Source organism: Arvicanthis niloticus, chromosome 10, assembly GCF_011762505.2.
Source record: "Arvicanthis niloticus isolate mArvNil1 chromosome 10, mArvNil1.pat.X, whole genome shotgun sequence".
In the NCBI taxonomy this organism is placed as follows: domain Eukaryota; kingdom Metazoa; phylum Chordata; class Mammalia; order Rodentia; family Muridae; genus Arvicanthis; species Arvicanthis niloticus.
In genome coordinates this window covers 23,795,370-23,816,310 of record NC_047667.1, presented here as the reverse complement: position 1 = coordinate 23,816,310, position 20,941 = coordinate 23,795,370, and the positions used below count along the sequence as shown (strand labels likewise).

The following is a 20,941-nucleotide window of genomic DNA, read 5'->3' as shown; positions in this document are numbered from 1 at the left end:
ACAAGCAGGAGGAAGGGGACACATCACACAAATCCCGTTATCACCTCTGTGGCTGCCTTGAACAGCTACTGGATGACTTCATTAGTGAGTCAGGAGGAAGCCGCTGGCCCCTGTTGAGAGCCCTCTGGCTGGGTTTCCCTCTGCAGGCTCCCATCCCTTCTTGCCTTGCCTCTGGGCTCTACAAGCAGCTCTGCCCCAGCTGAGTGACCTTGGCTAAACTGCCTTCTTCTCCTGAGGATAAAGGGGCTGGATAAGATGATCTCTTAGCTCCCTTTCAGCCCCGATGGTCTATGGGTTTGAATCTCTAAACTGGGATACTCTAAGTGGGTGGATGGAAAAGGCACCCCCACCCATTTTTATTTTGAGAGACCATGGAGAGAATTAAGAGGGCCTCTCACTCTCAATGCACCTCCCCACACACACACACCCGGCAACATGGGTCTTAACTGAAGGTTCTGAGTACAAGCCACAAGGTAGGTGGCAGGCTGCCTCCCAGTTTGGAACCCTGTCTGCTGCCCTCCCCCTCCGTCACCCCTCCCCTTCCCCAGACAGACATACCATCCCTACCTAGGTCTCTACTGTTGCTTCCTGAGTTCTGCCTGGGCAGTCCAGAGCTCAGTAGCCGAGAGCAGAGCCCCCTCCCCCATCTAGGCTTCAGGGCTGTGACAGCAGCTGCCTGAGGGGGCGAGGAGGCAGCAGCCCGAGTGCTGGGAGAGTCCCCGTGCTCTGCGGGGCAGCCTGCATCTCTGCCGCACTGCAATGCGGTAGTCCTTTTTTTTTTTTTTTTTTTTTTTTTTTTTTGGTTGTTGATGTTAGTTTTTATCCTAAAAGTCCTCATTTTCTAGGGAAATGTGAAACCAAATGCTTTCAAAAAGGGGTGGCCAGGTTGCCTGGGAAAATGTCAACTCCTTCCCATCAGGGACACTGTGCTGTCGGTGAAGAGCCCCTGGACCCTGCTCCTGGTCAGAGGAACATAAAGCAGCTGAGTTTCCCTTCCTAAAAGCCAGGCACAGAGTGAACGTAAGCGTTTGTTGAATTAAAACACTTCTGAGCTTCTAGGCTCCTGGGGCTGGGGCTTGAGGCTGGGATGTGGCTGGGCTTCCCAAAGATCAATCTCTCTCTCCTTCTCTTAATGAACCTTTGCAGCTGAAGCAGTGCCTTCTTCTTTGGCTGTACCAAATGCACTGTAAGCTGCAAGGTTCTGTATTTCCTATTAGAAAGGGAATGACCGCCAGGCAACAGAACATGGGCCTATAATCCCAATTCCTGGCTAAGTGAGGAATAAGAATCATGAGTTCAAAGCCAGCCTGGGTTATATAGTAAGATTCTATCTCATAAATACAAACAAATAAATTAATAAAGGCGCTAAGCTGAATCAGTTATGAAAGTAAAGCCAGAAAAAAAAAATGGCTGAATTAAACCAGGAACAGACAGCATTGCTCTTGCCTCTTCTTGTTCATCCCCCTCAGAGAAGGGGTTCCAGGAATTCTGACTGCAGTGGAGAGACACCCAGGGTCACTTAGCTGACAGATAGAAAGCTACCAAAAGAGATGGCTTAGATACAAGTAGTTTCCACCTCAGAAAGATTCAACAGGCCCATCTTTGTGCTGGGCCTCAGGTGCCTGAACTGAGTACAGGAGGTCTAAGTACTAAGAGGTCCCAAACTCTCTCCTCACAACCTAGAAGGGCTGCGAGGGCCCTGTCTGCCCTTCTGTGATGTTTAGTCTCTCTCAGGCACAGATGGCTGTAGCTCAGGGGCAGCCAGGGTACAACGGAGCCAATCTGGGAACAGCCCAGGGAGGGATACTGCCAGTCGGCCCATCTGCCGAGCAGGTGACAGCTGCTGACATGTAAGGTGGGGTGAGGGACAGACAGTCTGGTCGATAGGGTCAGGGCTGCTTCCTAAAGGACCTTACCAGCAGCCCACAGACTCTCTCGGCACAGGGCCTAGCATGTAGGTCTTCAGTGAAAACAGACTGATGATTGTCCGCAGAGAGAGGATGCTCTCCACCTCCCATGTGTCCATCAAAATGGGCCAGAGCACAAGGTCACTACAGTGGAAATGACAGCTCTCCTCCACCAAGGTCCAGACAAGAGGCTGAAGCAGGCTGAGGGTAGGTGTGAAAGAGATCACCCTCTAGGGATGCTGACCCTATTACTGGCTCACTGCTATGACCTGAGGCAATGTCACTAGCTTGTCAGAGCCTCGGTTTCCTCAAATGTGAAGAAACAGTGATACCCATGTCTCACAAGGCAGGACGACGTGGCAAAGCATGCCCTCAGTAAGCAGAGGCTACAACAAGTCCAGAATATCAGAGAAAGGCAAGAAATCCCTTTCCAGACAGCTATAACCACTGGCTCCTAGATTTTAAGAGGTATTAAAAAAAAAAAAAAAAAAAAAAAAAAAAAAAAAAAAAACCTTCTGGAATTTTCCATAGAACACATATTCCCAGGCTCAATTCCAGATTCAGTTGAAATAAGGGTTTAGTTCAGTCTTCCTGGAAGAGTCTGAGCTGGGAATCTCTGAGCTGGGCTGCATTTTGAGAACCATCACCCCAAAAGACAGGAGAGATGGTCCTGAGGCTACTGCCAATGACCATATGGGCATGGAGCCATGCTTGCAAGGAGCAGAATTCTGTCCCAGCTTCCCTTCCCCCAGCCTGTCAGCCCTGCCATGGAGTTTCTGGTTTCCCTGCCACAGTTTCACACCTCTGCATTCATTCTCTTCACACTCATTTAGTCAATCAGCAAATGCTCACTGAGCATGTACTATGTCTGACACTGTTCTACATGCTGAGGGCAGACAGAGCAATTAGAAAAGGCACAAAACTCCTCACCAGACTTGGTGGTACATGCCTGCAATTCCAGTATCTGCACAGCTGAGGCAGGATGATCCCAAGTTCAAAGCCAGCCTGTGCTACATAACAAGACTCTCTCTCAAAACAACAAAGTTCCCTTATCCTCATGAACCCTAAAATTCATATATTTATTGGCATTCATTCAGTAAATACCCATTTGCCAAGCACTGTGCCAGACACTAAAGCTGAGTGCAAAGTGCTTGTCAGAAGAAATCTAAGGCGGAAGACCCTTAGGGACCACCCAAGCCCTGTGGGCTTTCAGTTCCGAACCCTGAGGCTTAGGGCGGTGACTACACCACAGGCAGATACAACACAGGTACCAACAGGACAAATGTCAATCATCAGTAGGGGTGCAGCTGAGTGGCTGAGGAGATCCTGGGGTCCCACCTTCTGTGAGCCGAGTGTGCAGGCTCCTAATTTCTTCGGGCACTGCCTCCCCCCACCCCACCCCCAAAGCCACCTGCTAGCCCAACCAACTGCAGATCAGGAAGCACCTGGAAGAGATGGATGGCTTGGCCTTTCTCCCTGGCTCACTTACCATCACTGCTGGGTACAAACCATTTCTTCTTTCCCGCATCCAGCTCTGTCCCTTTGTATAATTCTATGCGTCATAATTACATGTGAGGGCAAGCTAATTCCCCCAAATGTCGCGTCAGGCCATCGATAACATTCCCTCATGGCCGCCCTGCACCATTCTGCAGCCCTCGAGCAGCCTGGCAGGGAGAGCTCAGCCCATGGCCTCAATTTTTCATGCCAAGCCCACATCCATCAGCAGCCTGCCAGCTCTGCTTTGTGCTCCAAGGGGGCAGGTGTTCAAAGAGAACGCCCTGTAGGTGCTGGCCCGCTCCACCAGCCCTGCTGGAGTGCTTACTGGAAAATTTTAAATGTATCTCTCTCGGTGCTGGGAACTGAATCCAGGGCCTCATGTTTGCTGAGCAGGTACTCAACCGCTGAGAGACACTGTACATGCAGCCTCTGAAGGGTTTGCGGACACGAAGGGAGCGTCGCGGTTTTTTAAATAGGGTGGTGTGCAAAAGAGGTCCCGATTTGATCAAAGTTGGCTGTAAAACTAGTCATTTATTTCACCTACTTAGTCCATCACTAATTCACCTGGCAAACACCTTGAGAGTGCGCCACGCACCAAAACTGCATTCATGGCTGGACATATAATAACGACTGGACATACAATAATGGTGTCTGACCTCAGGCAGCTCCCACTCCAGTGAGGAGACACACACATGACCACACCACAGGCAGATACAACACAGGTACCAACAGGACAAATGTCAATCATCAGTAGGGGGTGGAGCTGAGTGGCTGAGGCGATCCCCGGGTCCCACCTTCTCTGGGCTGAGTGTGCAGGCTCCTAACTTCTTCAGCCATGTGCTCTGTGGTCCCAAATACAGGCTTTTGGCATGACACAAGGCTTTGCTTGATGGTTAGCTCAGACTTAACTAAGTGTGATGGTTTGCATATGCTTGTCCCAGGGAGTGGCACTATTAGGAGGTGTGGCCTTGTTGGAGAAAGTGAGTCACTCTGGAGGCGGGCTTGGAGATCTTCCTCCCAGCTGCCTGAGAATGCCCAGTCTGTTCCTGGCTTCCTTCAAGTGAAGATGTAGAACTCTCAGCTCCTCCTGCACCATGCCTACCTGGATGCTGCCATGTTCCTGCCTTGATGACAATGGACTGAACCTCTGAACCTGTAAGCCAGCCCCAATTAAATGTTGTCCTTTATAAGACTTGCCTTGGTCATGGTGTCTGTTCAGAGCAGTAAAACTAAGATACTAAGGTAAAGTCAAGCAAATCAGAAATTCAAGATTGGGGACACGGAGGTCACTTAGTAGGTAAAGGTGCTGGCCATCAAGCCTAATCAAGCCAAGTTTGAACCTCAGAAGCCCCAGAATAGAAGGACAAAATCCTGATGATTGTCCTCTGACACCGTGGCACGTGCACAACCACACACAATGCTAAGGCTGTCCGAATACCAGGAGTACAGTGTGGTGGTGCAAACCTTTAATCCTAGCCCCCAGGAGACAGAGGCAAACAGATCTCTGTGAGTTTGAGGCCAACCTGGTCTACATGGTGAGTTTTAGGACAGCCAGTGATACACAGTGAAAATTTGTCTTGAGAAAAATCAAAATAAATAAATAAAAAGAAGGTTTATGAGTTCCAGGTCAGCTTGGGCTACAAACGACTCTGTCTCAAATAAAATAATAATAGCAAAGTGTCTGGCACATGGTGAGTAATTGTCTAATGACAGAGGCAGTGGTGCCAGGGCTGGAGAGGAAATACTTGCTCTTTGCCCATGGGAGGGGACAGCAGCAGGCCACAGTAGAGGTCCTGGATATGCTCTGTGTGCCAGCCGAGTCACTGAACTCTGCTCTGCCCCAGCTCTGGCACATCTCTCTTACATACTCCCTTTGAATACCAGGATCGTGGGTATGTAAACAAAGAGCAGTGGCCAAGTTACCTCTGCCCACCAGCCCACCAATGAGTGGAAGGATTCTGTAGTGGCTCAGGTGAGAATGCCCCCCATAGGCTCATATATTCAAACGCTTGCCTGCCTGCTACCTCATGCCCCACCGTGATGGTCAGGGACTAACCCTCTGAAACTGTAAGCAAACCTCCAAGACCCCCAGTTAAATGCTTTCTTTTGTAAGTTGCCATGTTAGTCATGGTGTTTCATCACAGCAAGAGAACAACAACTAACACACACATACACACACATACACACACATACACACACACACACACACACACACACACACACACACACACACACACACACACACGGAACTTGCTCTGTAGACCAGGCTGGTCTGGAACTCAGAGAGATCTGCCTGCTTCTGCCTCCCATGTGCTAAGTAAGATTAAAAGGGTGTGTCACCACCACCTAGCTAAACAGATCTTTTTATAGATTAAAAAAAACAAGAAAAAGACCTTAAGCCATCCGTTTGTCCCTGGAAGAGTGGAAGAGTGTGCCATTTGATCTTACAGGAGGCTGTGGAAGCCATTCTCTTAGCAGGAAAGTGGCCCTGCAGCTTGGGTTCACAGACAAAGCTGGCAATCCTTTCCTGTAGACACAGTGAAGTCCCCTGCAGTGCATCTGCTCTCCAGCCCTTGCTGGTCCTTCCCAGTATTGGCTAGGTGTCCCCCACCACATACATTCCATACATGCAGTCCTGGGCCATTCATTGGGTTTCTTCCCAATCAGTTTTCCCCACCACATTCTGTATCGGTTCATAGCTCATGGTCTGTTCTTGAGGGCATCTTTATGAAAAGAACTTTCATTACAAACATTCTTAAAATTTACATAGAACGGGGGAAAGAGCCTGTGAGTGCCAACATCTATGAACACTTTCAGTCTCATTTTGCCTGTTACCCTTCACACCTGGGACTATAGGGGTTCTGTGTCTTGTTCTTGGTGTTATTTTAAAATGAAACAGGATACCATGCTATTTGCTAAGTATTTCAGTACAGCTTTCTACCCTAAAGGCCGCTGGAAGCACATCCCTCGTATACAGCAGGCATCACTAGGAAGAATTCACAGTCAAATATCCCTAAAGGGCTCAAAATGCCTTCTTAAAGCCTCTTTAACTGCAAAGTGTGGTCACACACACCTATAATCTCAACACTTGAGAAGCAGAAGGCCCAGGGCTAGCCTGGCCTACACTGTGAAGAATTCTAAGCTAGTCGGAGCTGTCTCAGAACAAACAAGAAAACAAAAACCTCCTCCAGTTAACACCTGTTACTTTTTGGTTGTTGTGTTCCTTTGATTCTATAAGATTCTTTTCACCGTTTTGTTTTGCTTTCTTGAGACAGTGTCTCATGTAACTAAAGCTGGCCTTGAATTCACTATGTAGCTGGTCCTCCTGCCTCCTCCCGCCAAGTGCTGAGATTGCAAGTGTGCACCCTTACACCCAGCCTCCTTCTCCCTTTTCATGTCATTGGTTAAGTGGATGAAACAGATCATTCATCCTGCACACACAGTCTCACACTCTGTGTCCTGCACACAGTCCCACACTCTGTGTCCTATACACATGGTCCCACACTCTGTGTCCTATACACATGGTCCCACACTCTGTGTCCTATACACATGGTCCCACACTCTGTGTCCTGCACACAGTCCCACACTCTGTGTCCTGCACACAGTCTCACACTCTGTGTCCTGCACACACAGTCTCACACTCTGTGTTCTGCACACACAGTCTCACACTCTGTGTTCTGCACACATGGTCCCACACTCTGTGTCCTGCACACACGGTCCCACACTCTGTGCCCTGCACACAGTCTCACACTCTGTGTTCTGCACACATGGTCCCACACTCTGGACCAGCCAGGTGCTTCCATTCCTTGCTCAGCTCCTCCTGTTTCCTGCAAACTCATGGTTAGTTCTAAAGACTCAAGAGGAGTCAAGTCCAACCTCATCCAACCCCTTATCTCTTCATTCACTCTTCGTGCTCAGCACTGGACACCCCAGTCGGTACCCCACAGACTTACCCACTGCTGTGAAACCTCAAACACTGCTTCCTCTCTGCCTGCTTCCCGGTCTCACTCTTAATTTCTTTCTTTGTACCTAGAACGTCACATTTTAAATAGTGTTTTGTTAATTATTTGAGAGCTGTATACAATATATTTTGATCATATTCACCCCATCTCCCTCCTGACCCAATTGCATGTTCTCTGTCTTTAAACCCACCTCGTACAGTCAGTGTTGTTCAAATGTTCTCAGGTGTTCAATCCCTTCAGCATTCCCCGCCGACCAGAGGTCACACCCTAGACAATAAATGGCTCTCTGTCTCCCACCAGCTGTCAAATGTCCCTCAGCTAGTGGCAGGACCTAATGGCAACCTCCCTCCTCTTTATACTGGGACTTTTGTCTGGCTAGAACTTGTACAAGTGTTGTGCGCGCTGTCACGGTCTCTGTGAACTGCATGTGCGTTTGCCCTGTTGTGTTTGGGAAAGCACTGTTTCTTTGCAGTCATTCGCAGTCATTCGCCCCCTCTTCCACGATGATCCCTAAGGCTGGAGTGTGGTAGAGGTGCCCCATTTAGGGCTGAGCACCATGCTGTCTCTTATTCTCGGCAGGCACGCTGACCAGTTGTGGGACTCTGTGTTAAATGCCATCAACTACAAGAAGCAGCTCTCTGGTTTGTGCAATGTGGCACAAACATTATAGCAATGACCAATCACTTTCTGCTTTGATGGAAGGCCGACTCTGTGAGAAAGATCCCATAACTGACACCATTATCAGGACCAGGAGTCTGTGGCTCAACAGGTTATAGGCCCTAAGGGAGAATCTATTACTATTATTCTGCTAAATAGCCATAGTATTAAAAGGGCTCCTGATGACTTCTTGTGGCCCCCAAAGATTAGTGCAGAGCCTCTCTGTTCTGTTAACCCTTTATTTGTATAACCTGGGGATGTGAAGAAAAGGCTGGCCTTGACATTCCAAATGCCTCAGTGTCTAGCACAGTGCCTGGCATGTGCTAGGGCACTTCACCTGTGTTTCCAGAATGTCAGAATGTCACCAGCAATACTGGACAGACAGGATAGGGTTATGGGAATCTGACATTTTAGAAACGTCTTCGGTTGGGATTCTGGGTATAGCAGCAGCACATGAAACTCAGAGCAGCAGGAACCCAGGAAGAAAAGAGAGCCTGCTTCTTGCAGGAGCATACATAAAGAGGTACAGGTTCCAGGATCCCACCTGCCCTAGCCACAGAGATGGTGGGTCTCAAGGCAGGAGACTTGTCTCCATCTGTTCTGGGGAGTGGCTGGGCAGTGTGCCAGCTACCTGGGCATACAGTCTTCCACTTCACATGCCTCCCTTTTATCCAACACAGGTAGGACTGGTGAGTCCACTCATCATGTGAATGAACCCAGGCTTCCCTAAACAAGAGGTGTGAATACAGGGGAGGGGTAGAGGAAGGGAAGACACCCCAGTCCCTTTCTAACTCCCCAAGAGGTTTCTGAGGGTTGGGGAGTTAACTCAGGAGTATAGGATTTGCCTAGGAAGACACCCCTGGAAAAACTTAGCCCCAGGCCCCTTATTCTGGGCCATCCTTAGCTGGAATGAAGGTGGCTCATCCCAGTCCTACTTAGGTTTCCTGACAGCATGTGACAGCCTGTGACAGCAGTGGGTTCCAATTGTCTTCACTGGCCCTGTTTTTGCTTTCCAAACTACATTGAGGTACAATCACAACATATAATAAAACATATTCATTTGAGGACTGGAGAGATGGCTCAGAGGTTAAGAGCACTTACTGTTCCTCCAAAGGTCTGGGGTTTGGTTCCCAACACCCACATCAGACAACCAGAACTACCTGTAACTCAAGTTCCAGGGGATCTAACATGCTCTGGCCTCCACAGGCACCTGCACACACAGTGCACATAAGCCCATACCGTGTGCACACATACACAAATAAATAAGTATATATGTGTGTGTCTTAAAGTATAAATAAGTATATATATAAGTATAAGTATATAAAGTATAAATAAGTATATATGTGTGTGTCTTAAAGACAGACAGACACACAGACACACACATACACACACAGTGAGGGGGTGAGAGAGAAAGAAAAACAGAGAAGAAGGAAAGGAGGAGGGAGAGAGAAGGAATGAAAGACTGATGCGTTTGCTTTCATGTCTTATGTAAATATGAGATCAAAGGTCCTGTCCTGTCTAGACACTGTACAGATGTCTTTTTGAGCATTCTGATTTCCTTTCAGAATGTTATCTCCAATGATTTTAAACTGATTTCATTACAAAAAATAAAACAACAGCACCTCTTCCATACCAATTCTTGGGCTAAGTATACTTGACCAAGGTCCTTCCTGAGGGCACTTGTCAGGTAACTGGCTGCAGAGCTTCTGACTGTGTGTCCACACTGAACCAGAGCCACGCAGACAAGAGTCAGCTTGGGGTGTACATCTCTGCTTCAGAGAGGCCTCAGCCACCTGAAAAGGCTTTTGCGGTGCAATCTCAGAATCCCAGAGAGAAGGAACATTACCTCAGGAATGACCCCTGACCTCTTCATCCTCTCCTTTAGGGTTTCTTTAGAATCCCTGTGGTGGTGATTGGGGTGGGGTCCTCAAAGTCCCTTCTCTCCCCGACTTGTTCCCTCCGCCTTGTCTCTCTTCCTAGGTGATTACCAGTACAAAGTGTATATTTTATTATCTGAACAGAATTTTAGGTTCATAATTGTTAATTTTAGAAGCAGGAAAAAAAAGGGAACTGATTTATTTCATTAAAGAGCCAAGTAAGTAAGTTTGTCAGCAGCTCTAAGTAGAAAAAGCTACCTAGGTTGTCACAGGGCCAAACCATGGATTTAACTCAAATTCCCCTAGTGATCTAACACTTCAGTGTGCTGTGTCAGCAGAAGCTAGAGCCAGCCTACTTGTCAAAATGCCACAAATCTAAGTACAAGAAAAAGTTTCCCATCCAGGAAACTGGGACAGTCTCCATCTCACAGAGTAGCCCTGGCTGGCTCAGGACCCCTAGGATGCTGACCCCTTCCCATGTCCTGTGGAGAGCCGACAGAAGGTGGCTATCATCCTTGCAGCCATCTTGAGCCATATACCCTGATGAGAGACTTGATTACATCAGCCTACAACAGCTGAGCACACTCTGATAACATCTTGCTTTAGATACCCAGGATCTTCCCTTGGGTGTGTGAGACTTAAAGCTGTGATTTAGAGACTTAAGGGCGTGACTTAGAGATCAGATTTAGAGACAAGGCCTAAGGGCATGACTTAAAGGCGTGACTCAGAGGCATGTCTTAGAAGTGAGACTTATAAAAGGCAAGAGGCAGACAGAAGAGTAGAGTACAACTTGGAACTAGGAATTAGGTTAGAGAGTACAACTTGGAGAACAACTTGGAGTTAGTTATTAGACACTAAGCACTTGGAAGAAGTAACTTGGAACTTGGAGACACTAGGGACTAGGAACTAGGGACTAGGAACTCAAGACTTGGGACTTGGAGAGAAGAAGAGAGACTGAAGAATAAACGGGATTGAATCACACTCTGTCTGGTCTCCATTCCTCGTCCATCCTCACTCTCTCTCTTGCTGAACCCCGACCCACAGACCGGAGCTGCTTGGGGCAGTGTGGGCTAACAAGTTAGTCCCTAAGGCTTTTGGCAGTGTGGGTTCCAACACTGACAGAGTAGCCCGTGACATTTTGGCCCCCAAACGTGGGGCATCTCAGGCTGCAACAATGTCCTGAACATGAATAAAGGGGAGGACTCTAGAGCTGACAGTGGAGGTGCCTAGGCATGCCCAAGACACAGTCTGACATACCTGCAGTCTCTTGGCTCTCTGGGAACAGCATGTTCCCACCACCATAAGTCTAACATCGCTTGAATCTCAGCCCATAGTCTTTACCATGGTGTGTGTGCATGTCTATGTATGTTTGCTTGTGTGTGTTTGTGCATGTGTCTATGTGTGTCTATGTGCATGTGTGTGTGTCTGTATGTATAGGTGTGTGCACGTGTGTGATTGCTTGTGTGTGTATGCATGTATCAAAATGTGTCTCTGTGTGTGTCTGTGTGTGTCTATGCATGTGTGTGTATGTGTGTCTGTATCTGTATGTGTCTGTGCCTGTGTGTGTGTCTGTGTCTATGCATGTGTGTATGTATCTGTGTGTGTGTGTCTATGTGTGTCTGTGGGGTGTGTGCCTGTGTGTGTGATTGGAAAGACAAAGCCCACTCCAGATAAAGGGAATGACTGATTAATAGCTAGATGATTAGAAATGAAAAAAAAAAAAAAAAACTGTCAGAGAAGACCCAACCCAAAAAGATGCAATAGCAGAAATACATGCTCACCTTAGAGCTGGAGGAAGAGAGGAGGCAGAGTCTGGTCAGGATGGGCAGATGCAGGGAGTATCTACTTAGGAGCTGGAGCCACAGAGGAGTAGAGATTCACAGAGAGACAGCTGAAGGCCAGGACAGAAAGAGACTCTGATCTCTAGTCCCTGCAGTGTATATCTGTGGCCTCAAATACTCAGCATCCCATTGGAGATGCTGAGAGCTTGGGGAACAAGGTTTCCATAATCAATCAAAGCTGGGTAGGAGGAAGGAGACAAAGAGCCAAGGGCCACACTGCAGCTGTGTCTGTCTAAGTGCTTCCAGAAAGAGGTAGTGATGCTATATTGTGTCACGTCCACTGGAAATAAATCCCATGTGAGCCCCTTGCTGAACCCTCAGCAGGCTTCCTGGTAGCTTTAGCTGCTCTCCCGCCAACACCGCCAAAGCCCACCGAGTAGCAGGACAGAAGTGGATGCAAGGACTCTTGTGGGAACAGAAGAGATGCTTTGACATATACTAACCTACAAAAGCACAACTGCTACTCACAATCACAGACACACATGACTGTGTGCTCACATTCATCCCCGTGCTCTGATGCACATACAGAAAGTTGCACCAAAGACACACAGCGTCTGCCTTAAATTTTTCCTCTCATGCAGTCTAGGCCCCTCAGGTGTGCTGTGGGAGATAAATGGGCGATACACATGAAGGCGCTTTAGGAAGTTTATAACATATCGCTCAAGCAAACACTAAAACATCACCGAGATTGTGCTTCCATTCTGTATTTAGTTATGAGTGGAAATTGAGAGTGATGTCCGTGGGTAATATTATAAAATCTACAAGGCCAGAGCCTGGGGCAATGAGAAGGAGGCCTTTTATTTGGGAGAAAAGACCATAATGACAATGACCATCTGTAGCCTGCTTGTTCCACACCAGGCCCTGTGCTGGCCATTCAGTGTAGTCCACTCAGTCCGTGGAGAATTTCTGCAGCAGATGCTTCTTTGCCCACTTTCAAAGGAAAAGTAGTTAATAAGTTTGCATGAGATTGCATAGGTGCTGTGGCCCAGAGCTAGGTTTGAGGCTGGAGTCTTACTCCCCACTAATCAGGGCATCTCTCACAGACAGGGAAGCCAAAGCCCTGATGGAAGATGTCTTAGTTGGCGTTTCATTGCTGTGAAGAGAGACCATGACTAAGGCAACCTTAGTTGAAAATGAAACCTGGCTCTCTCATTTAACATTTAATTACAGCTGGCTTACAGTTCAGAGGTTTAGTCCATTATCATCGTGGCAGGAAGCATGGGGTTGTGCAGGCAGACTTGATGCTGGAGGAACCAACAGACAACCAGGAAGAGACGGAAAGTCCACACTGGGTGGAGCTTAAGCATAGGAGACCTCCTCCATAAGCTTAAGCATAGCCCACCTCCACAGTAACACACTTCCTCCACCAAAGCCACACCTCCTCAACCAAAGCCACACCCCCTCCAACAAGGCCACACCTCCTCCAATAAGGCTGCACCTCCTAAAAGTGGTCTTCATGGGTCAAACATTCAAACACTTGTGGCTATAGGGCCAAACCTATTCAAACCAGCACAAGAGGCAACAACTTGGGGAGTTGATAGCCTTTGTTTTGATGCCACATACATTTCTTGAAGTAGACACCAAGCAAAGGCTAACAAGCCAGGACATACGATGAGCAGGTACAGGGAGTGTGGAGGAAGACCCGTGGCACTCAGATGTCTAGAGCTCAGTTTTATCTATGCCTCCTGAACTTGGGGACATGTGGCTGATTCTGAGAGTTGGGGGTTCACTTAACATACTCATTGTACTTCAGTTCCATATAAGCCATGAAAACACTATGCCCAAGCAGCTCCTAACACAAAAAGAGACTCTGGCATCACATCACTGATCAGTCTCTGGGACTCTTCAAACAGGATACTTCTTAGAAATCCCAGCTGATGTGTAATTCTTGTCTTTACTAGAACTTAGAACCATAGCTGAGTAGAAAAAAAATGAAACCTAGCTCTCTCATTCGGTCAACTCACAGAGACACTACCATCCGTCTGGTGCCATGCGTCATGGTTGCTGTGGGAGGAGGATGTGGGTCCAGGACACAGCTAGCAGTGAGGTCACATGCTGCCCAAGCATTCAGCAGCTCTCACTGACTCCCGGGCGCATATGCCTGTGGTCACTGGGGGCATGGGGAGATGGCCCATCACAAGCCAAGAGAGAGGAGAGACCCCAAGAACACCCCTCCTAATAAGAGCCAGGGTCCCCAAGCTAGGAGTTTTCAGTGTCTAGGATGATGTTCAATGTTAGATTAGCCCTCAGCATTGTATGAAGTCCCAGAGGACCCCACCTGAGCTTGGGGTGCAGGCGGAAGGAACTAGAACATGCTGCTGTCCTCTGGGCTTGGGAACCAAGACTAGAAGGGAGCAGGGGGCAGGATGAGAGACAAGAGGAAGGATGGGTATCCATCCATTTAATCTCTCTGCAGTGCAATTAGTCTGGCTGGAGGATAGTGAGGCTCCAAGAAGCTGAACTGTGGCATCCCCGCCCCAGTCCCTAACCTGCTTTCTCTAGGAATCAACGCTTCCTTCAGTCACTTACTGTGTAGACAATGAAAGAGAAGGGGGAAAAGAGGACACTACATTGGGCACTAAATCAAGATTAATGAAGTCTCTGCTACGATTAATTACTGTACTCCCTGAGAGCTGGGAGCAGAATGTGGCCATGGCCATCCATAATGTCCAATGCTAGCTCTCAACAGCATGGGTGGAAGGAGGCGTGTGACTCACCTTCTGCCTACCTAAGATCTGAAAGCAGCTACAAAGGCGGCAGTGTCGGGGAGCCTCCTCCCACAGCCCCAGTCACCGCTCTGCACTGAATCCATCCTTCATGTGTCCTCTGCTCTGTGATCAGCACAGGCTGACTAGTCAAGCACAGATGTACCTTACCCTTGATGAGACAAGAGAAACAACTTGCCAATGACCTGTGATGGCAGCCAACTTCAAACATGGCTCTCCAGATTTGCCTCTCATTTCTGGATCCTAACTCCATCCTCACGAAGGCTCTCTAGGATCTGGGGGTGAGTGGGGTCTCGGTCTGTCACCTGGTCCATGCTGAGGTATGTGAGGCTGGTCAGAGGACCAGTCCAACTGAGTGTAGTTGGTGGCCTGCCTGTAAGTCCAGTACTCAGGAGACTGAGGCAGGTGGACTATGAGTCCCAGACCAGCTCATGCTATGTAATGAGTTCCAAACCAGCCTAGGCTATATAACAAGACTAAGACAAACAAACAACTGGAAGAGGGCCATGTGATAAACAGCCCACCATTTCTGTTGGCATCAGCTGACCCAATAAGCAGTTAGATCAGAGAAAGAAACAGGTGGTACCCATTCAACTCCAGTAACTTTTACATCATCTCTACAGATGTCCAACCAGTGTGATAAGAGTCCTCTATTAGGAAGCAAAGTCATGACCCTCCCTTCTTCTTTGAAAACAATCTAACAGAGGCATGGGGAATGAATGAGACCCAGAGCCAGCCCATGATCTACCTTGGCTTGAATCAGAGCCAAGGAGAAGCAGGACTGTTCTCTTGCCTAGGTCAGGGTCACAGCTCCTGATTCCAGCACAGGGCTATGGTTGGTCAAGCTCACACCTCCTGAGGCAGACCCACTTTCATGAGGATTGACCTGGCAATGATTAGCAACTGCATAAAGAGGGGGTCCTAACAATACCCCAAAGAAAGACTGGGCCACTATACAGCAGACAGAGAAAACCCAGAGCTACAGGTCCAGACAGAAAGGTATTTTTGGCTAGGAAATGATGGTGGATGTCTTTAATTCCAGCACTCAGGAAGCAGAGGCAGGCAGATCTCTGAGTTTGAGAGCCCAGCCTGGTCTACATTGCTAGTTTTAGGACAGCCAAGGTTACACAAAGAAACTCTGTCTCAGAAAAACAAAACGAACAAAGAAAAAAAGAAAAGAAAGAAATGTGCTTTCAGGGCTTTGTGGTTCAGTAGCTCCTCTGCCCCTTTGATTAGAGAAACAGAGTCTGTGGCCAGAGTTCACCAGAGCTCCCAACTGCCTCTTGTCCTTTACTGGGACTAGAACAGGAACCTCCTATCATGTACCTACCAGAATGAAGGCAGATGGAAGTGAATCTGACGTTTCATACTCTGCTCATGGAAACATAAGCCTTCAAACAGAATTGGGTGTCCAACCTTAAGAATGTTCCCGGGCTCTCTAAAGATATAAATACAAGTGATCTCTGAATGGAAAGAGAAAATTAAAAATCAGAAATGGAACTGGGGCAGAGTTTGGCTTCTAGAGGACCTGTCTCGCATGCTTGCAGGCCTGGTTCAGTCTGAAAGCACTTCACAAAACAGCTGTAGTGCCAGATGCCTGTCATCTCAGCACTTGAAGGGTAAGGCAGGAGCTCAGATGTTCACAGTCATCCATCCTCAGCTACATGGTGAGTTCAAGGTCAGCCTGGGCTACCTGAGATCCTGCCTCAGAATAAGTAAATAAGGGCCTGGAGAGAGTGCTCACTGATGGTTAAGAGAATTGTGTTCTCTTGTAGGACCCAAGTTCAGTTCCCAGCATCCATATCAAGTGGCTCAAAACTGCCTGTAACTCCAGCTCCAGGGGATCTGACACCTCTGGCCTCCACAGGTACCTGTATCCATGTGTACATATACTCCGCACACACATACACATAATTTTTAAAAGTTAAATAAATCTTTAAAAAAAGATAAATATAGTAATTTAAATGGAAAAATCCAATAAGTATGGTTTAGTTATACAGCATGTTTCTAGGCCCTGGGTTCACAAGCAACACACAGACACACACACATACACACAGATACACACACAGACATACACATACACACAGACCCTCCACATACACTTGGAAAATTGTTCTCTCTAGAGGAAGACAACAAATGTTCATCAAAACAGTGTTTAGCAAAATCCATGGTGGCACACAAGCATAATCTCAGCCTAACGATAGTCAGGAGTTCAAGGTCAGGCTGGGCTACATGGAAAGAAAAAGACAGTACTTAGCAGAGAGTTAACCGACAATCCAGAGCTGGGCATGGTGACTCACGTCTGTAATCCCAAGACACAGGAGGCTGAGATAGGAGGATTGTCATGAGCTCAAGGCCATCCTGGGCTACATAGTGAGTTTGAGGCAAACTGGGGGCCACATAGCTACAAAAAAAAGAAGGGCAGAAGGGAAGGAGAGAAGAAAGTTAAGGGTATGAGGACCCTCGAGATGCCTTTAGGAAGACAGGGCAGAAACGGAGATAACATGAGCCTCACAGAGACGTTCATACTGGGATCAGTAGATACTGACTAGAAAACTGCTGTTGATGTAAAAAGCCAACATTTGAAAAATTCAGTAGGAAAACAAAAAATATCAAAAGTGCTACATCCTTTTTAAACAATAAAGCTTCCAATAACTGTAATGTTATGGACTAAATGCTTGTGTCTTTCTAAAATCTCTATGTTGCAGACCCTTAGTGTCTTAGTTAGGGTCTACTTCTGTGAACAGACACCATGACCAAAGCAAGTCTTATAAGGACAACATTTAATTGGGGCTGGCTTACAGGTTCAGAGGTTCAGTCCATTATCATCAAGGTAGGAACACGGTAGCGTCCAGGCAGATATGGAGCAGGAGGAGCTGAAAGTTCTTCATCTTCATCTGCTAGAAGAATCGCTTCCAGGCAGCTAGGATGTGGGTCTTAAAGACCATGCCCACAGTGACACATCAACTCCAACAAGGCCACACCCACTCCAACAAGGCCACACCCACTCCAACAAGGCCACACCTCCTAATAGTGCCACTCCCTGGGTCAAGCATATACAAACCATCACACTTAGTGTTTGGGGCTGGGAGCTTTGAGAGGTAATTATGTTTAGATAAGGTCATGAGGAGGTCCTTGTGCTGGGTCAGTATCCTTACATGAAAAGACATGGAAGGGTTGGGGTATATCTCAGTGGCACATCACAGGCCTTGGGTTCAATTTCTAGCACATTAAAAAATAATTTTGCCCTCTAGGGCTGGAGAGATGGCTCAGTTGTTAAGAGCCACTCAGTGGCTGTTTTTCTAGAGGACCCAGGTTGAATTCCCAAGCACCCACATGGTGGCTCGTAGCTGTCTGTAACTCAAGTTCTAAGAGATCAAATGTCCTTTCTGGTCTCCTCAAGCACTAGGCATGTGCATGGTACACAGACATACATGCATGAACATCCATACACATAAAATAAATGTTTAAAAATTAAATTATATGCTTTCTGAACCCAGTGACAAAAACGTGGCAGGTATAGAAAAAAAAGAGTGAAAGACGCAAAGGATTCTGTGAAAAAAACACATATTTAATCGAAATTACAATGGGGGGTGGGGATCCAAGGTAATTTGTGAGATAAAGGCTGAAAAGGCTTCCAGAGGTGATAAAAGATATCAACCTACACATTAAAAAAAAAATGCCAGCAAATTCTAAATAAATAAAAATTTATCTCTAGACACATTATCTAGGAACTGCAAACAACTTAAAAAAACGTTTTATCCACCATGAAGCCACCTTCAGATGACAGCCCAGGCTCCAACACGAGTCTTGCCATCCAGCTGTGTGCCCATGTGTAAAGGAATGAAAACTTTCTTCACTTTCTCGCCTGACATCTGGGCCCATGGTTGGGAAGCAGGGAGCTAAAAGAATATTTCTGGGATGAAGAACTGACAAACGAGCTGTCACACAGTGTAGACACGGGCCTAGATTTATTAGACACTAATACATCACTGGAGGCAGGGACTGAATGAGCCGTACATACTATTCATCCTTGCTTTATAAATTGAAATGAGATGTCTTCTAGACTAAACAGTGGGCTGGTCATGAAGGACTGGGTGTGGCAGGTCAGTTTCTGTGATGAGATGCCTACGTACAGAGGCAAGTGAAGGGGCTGGTGAGAGGACTCAGTGGGGAAAAGTACTTGCTGCCAAGCCTGACGACCGGAGTTCGATCCCTAAGACCCACATGGCAGAAGGAGAGAACTGGCTCTCATAAGTTGTTTTCTGACCTCCACAGATGCCCTGTGGCATATGCACATGTGTACACGTGTGTATACACACACACACACACACACACACACACTGGTGATGTGGTTCAGGGCCAGCTTCAATCTCCAGTGTCAGGTTTTGGTTTTTTTTTTGTTTTTTTTTTTTTGTTTTTGTTTTTTTTTTTTTGTTTGTTTGTTTAGAAAAAAAGAGCTAGGCATGGTGTCAAATGCCCATAATCCTGGCACTCAGGAAGCTGGGGCTAGCCTAGTCTATATAGCAAGATTCTGTCTCAAAAAAAAAAAAAAAAATAGTAAGTGAGAATAAACAATCATATAATAAAACCACCATCCTCAGATGTCAGTTACATGCATGAAAGAGTCATCAAGTTATATTTAAATTCAGTGCAAACAAACGAAAAACGTATTGACTCTCATTTCTATCCTCTAGAAACAGTTTGAATAAGTTCAAGGGTCACTTTCCTCTCAGAATGAACCAAACAAGACAGATGCCTCTGCGTTGCAAAGACCAATACTCCAGAGGAGGGATAGCTGTCTCCAACTGAAAGGACATATCACTCAAGGAGGAGGCCATGGTCACCTTGGGAGGCCCTCAAGGTGGGAGTCACACTCTATCCCTCGCCGGCTCCCCAGGCTCAGTGGTTGGCCCTTCCCAGATTTACTACTCGGTCTCTACTGTTGCCAGCTGCCGCAAGTTTTCCAGCCTTTAATGCATTTCCTACATCTGTACAGGATTTATTTGAGGCTGAGAGATTTATTTAGCACATTCACGCTCCGCAGAGAGGACAATCCCTGGCGGAGCTCTGATCTCATTTGCAGTTCGGCAGCTGCGTGCGAGTGCTTGGCTGAAGGGCTGGTTCCTAGCGGGAGTGCCCCGTGCACGTTGCACGTTTCACACAGACGTGAAGCCTGAGGGTGACATGGGCAGGTGCGTGGGCAGGTGAGTGTGTATCTCAGGCAGAGAGATGTGTGAATCTGAACACATGACAGCAGATGTGTCATTTTCCAGATGTCAGCTTGACATGTTGGCATACGTGAGCATCTGTGTGAGAGTCTGTGCACACAAGCGTAGGCGTGGAAGCTGGAGTAGCTTGCGTGTGAGTGGAACCATGCAGGTTTACATTCTCATCCATATCCACACTGCTGACAGAGCACCAGTCATTGTCAACCATGGCACTCTTCAGAAACAGTAAACAAACCGCCTCTCCTCAGCTGAAAACAAGCCAAGAACTCCAAAGGGCTCAGTGGGGAATGCTGACACCATGCTCTGACCTCTTGGTCCCACTCACCTGGCCCCATCTCCCTTGTTGAGCATAACTCCAAATTCTCAACCTTCAGACACTACTCTGGTGACATGGGCACTCCTTGTGTGTCACCTCCATCCACCATGCTGGTTTCCACCAGGACCAGCCTGACAAGTTTTCCCCTCAGCCTTGGGAGCCTCAGATCCTCTGTATTGATCTCTCCACTCTCAAGTGTTTCCTCCAGGAAGCACTGCTACTCCTCACAGCTGCCAGCTTCAGCCACTGCCATCAGCCAGGGCTCTTGGAAAGCACCCTGCTATTCTTTCCTTCTTCTTTTTAAAGATATAATCTTTAGTTTATGTGTATGTGTGTTGTCTGCCTGTGCATCTGAGCAACACATGCATGCAGTGTCTAGGATGGACCAAAAGAGGGCATCTGGATCCCTGAAAAGTGGAGTGACAGAGGATTGTGAGGTGCCACGGGAGTGCTAGGAATCGAACATGCGTCCTCTAGAAGAGAAACCAGTGTTCTTAACTGCTGAGCCTTCTGTCCAGCCCTATCTGTCTTTCTTTCCTTTTTCTTATATTTACAGTATCAGACAGCAGAGCCAAGGCCTTGTGCATACTACATAAGACTCTACCACTATTCAGCCACTTTTATCCTGATGGGGTTTGTTGTCTGTTTAAGGCCGGTCTCACTATGTAGCCCAGTCTGGCCTGGATCTCCCAGGTGCTGAGATGACAGGTCTTTGCCACCACCCATAGTTTTGCCTTGATTATTGTCTGCTGGTGCCTCCTAAGAGAAAGCCCAGAATCTAGGCCATCACCTTCCTGTTTATTACTGGGTCCCCAGAGCGGTTCTGTAAGAACCTGTAAAATGAGGATAGCTTATGCGATATGCACGATGTACATTAAGAAAAAATAGGATGCTATGAATATCTGAGCATGCTGGGCACATGAATTA

At 47.4% G+C, this 20,941-nt stretch overlaps 1 protein-coding gene across 2 annotated transcripts in view; it reads right to left on the bottom strand.

The window, feature by feature from the left end:
* Syt2 (synaptotagmin 2) overlaps positions 1-20,941 on the bottom strand; it is a 108,258-nt gene that overhangs the window by 52,250 nt on the left and 35,067 nt on the right. Inside the window, exon 2 of one of the 2 annotated variants that reach the window (XM_076941246.1) lies at positions 7,358-7,433. The exons of the other annotated variant lie outside the window; for it this stretch is intronic. The gene's annotated coding sequence lies outside the window, so the exon portion shown is untranslated. The remainder of the gene's footprint in view (positions 1-7,357; positions 7,434-20,941) is intronic. 2 annotated transcript variants of the gene reach the window in all.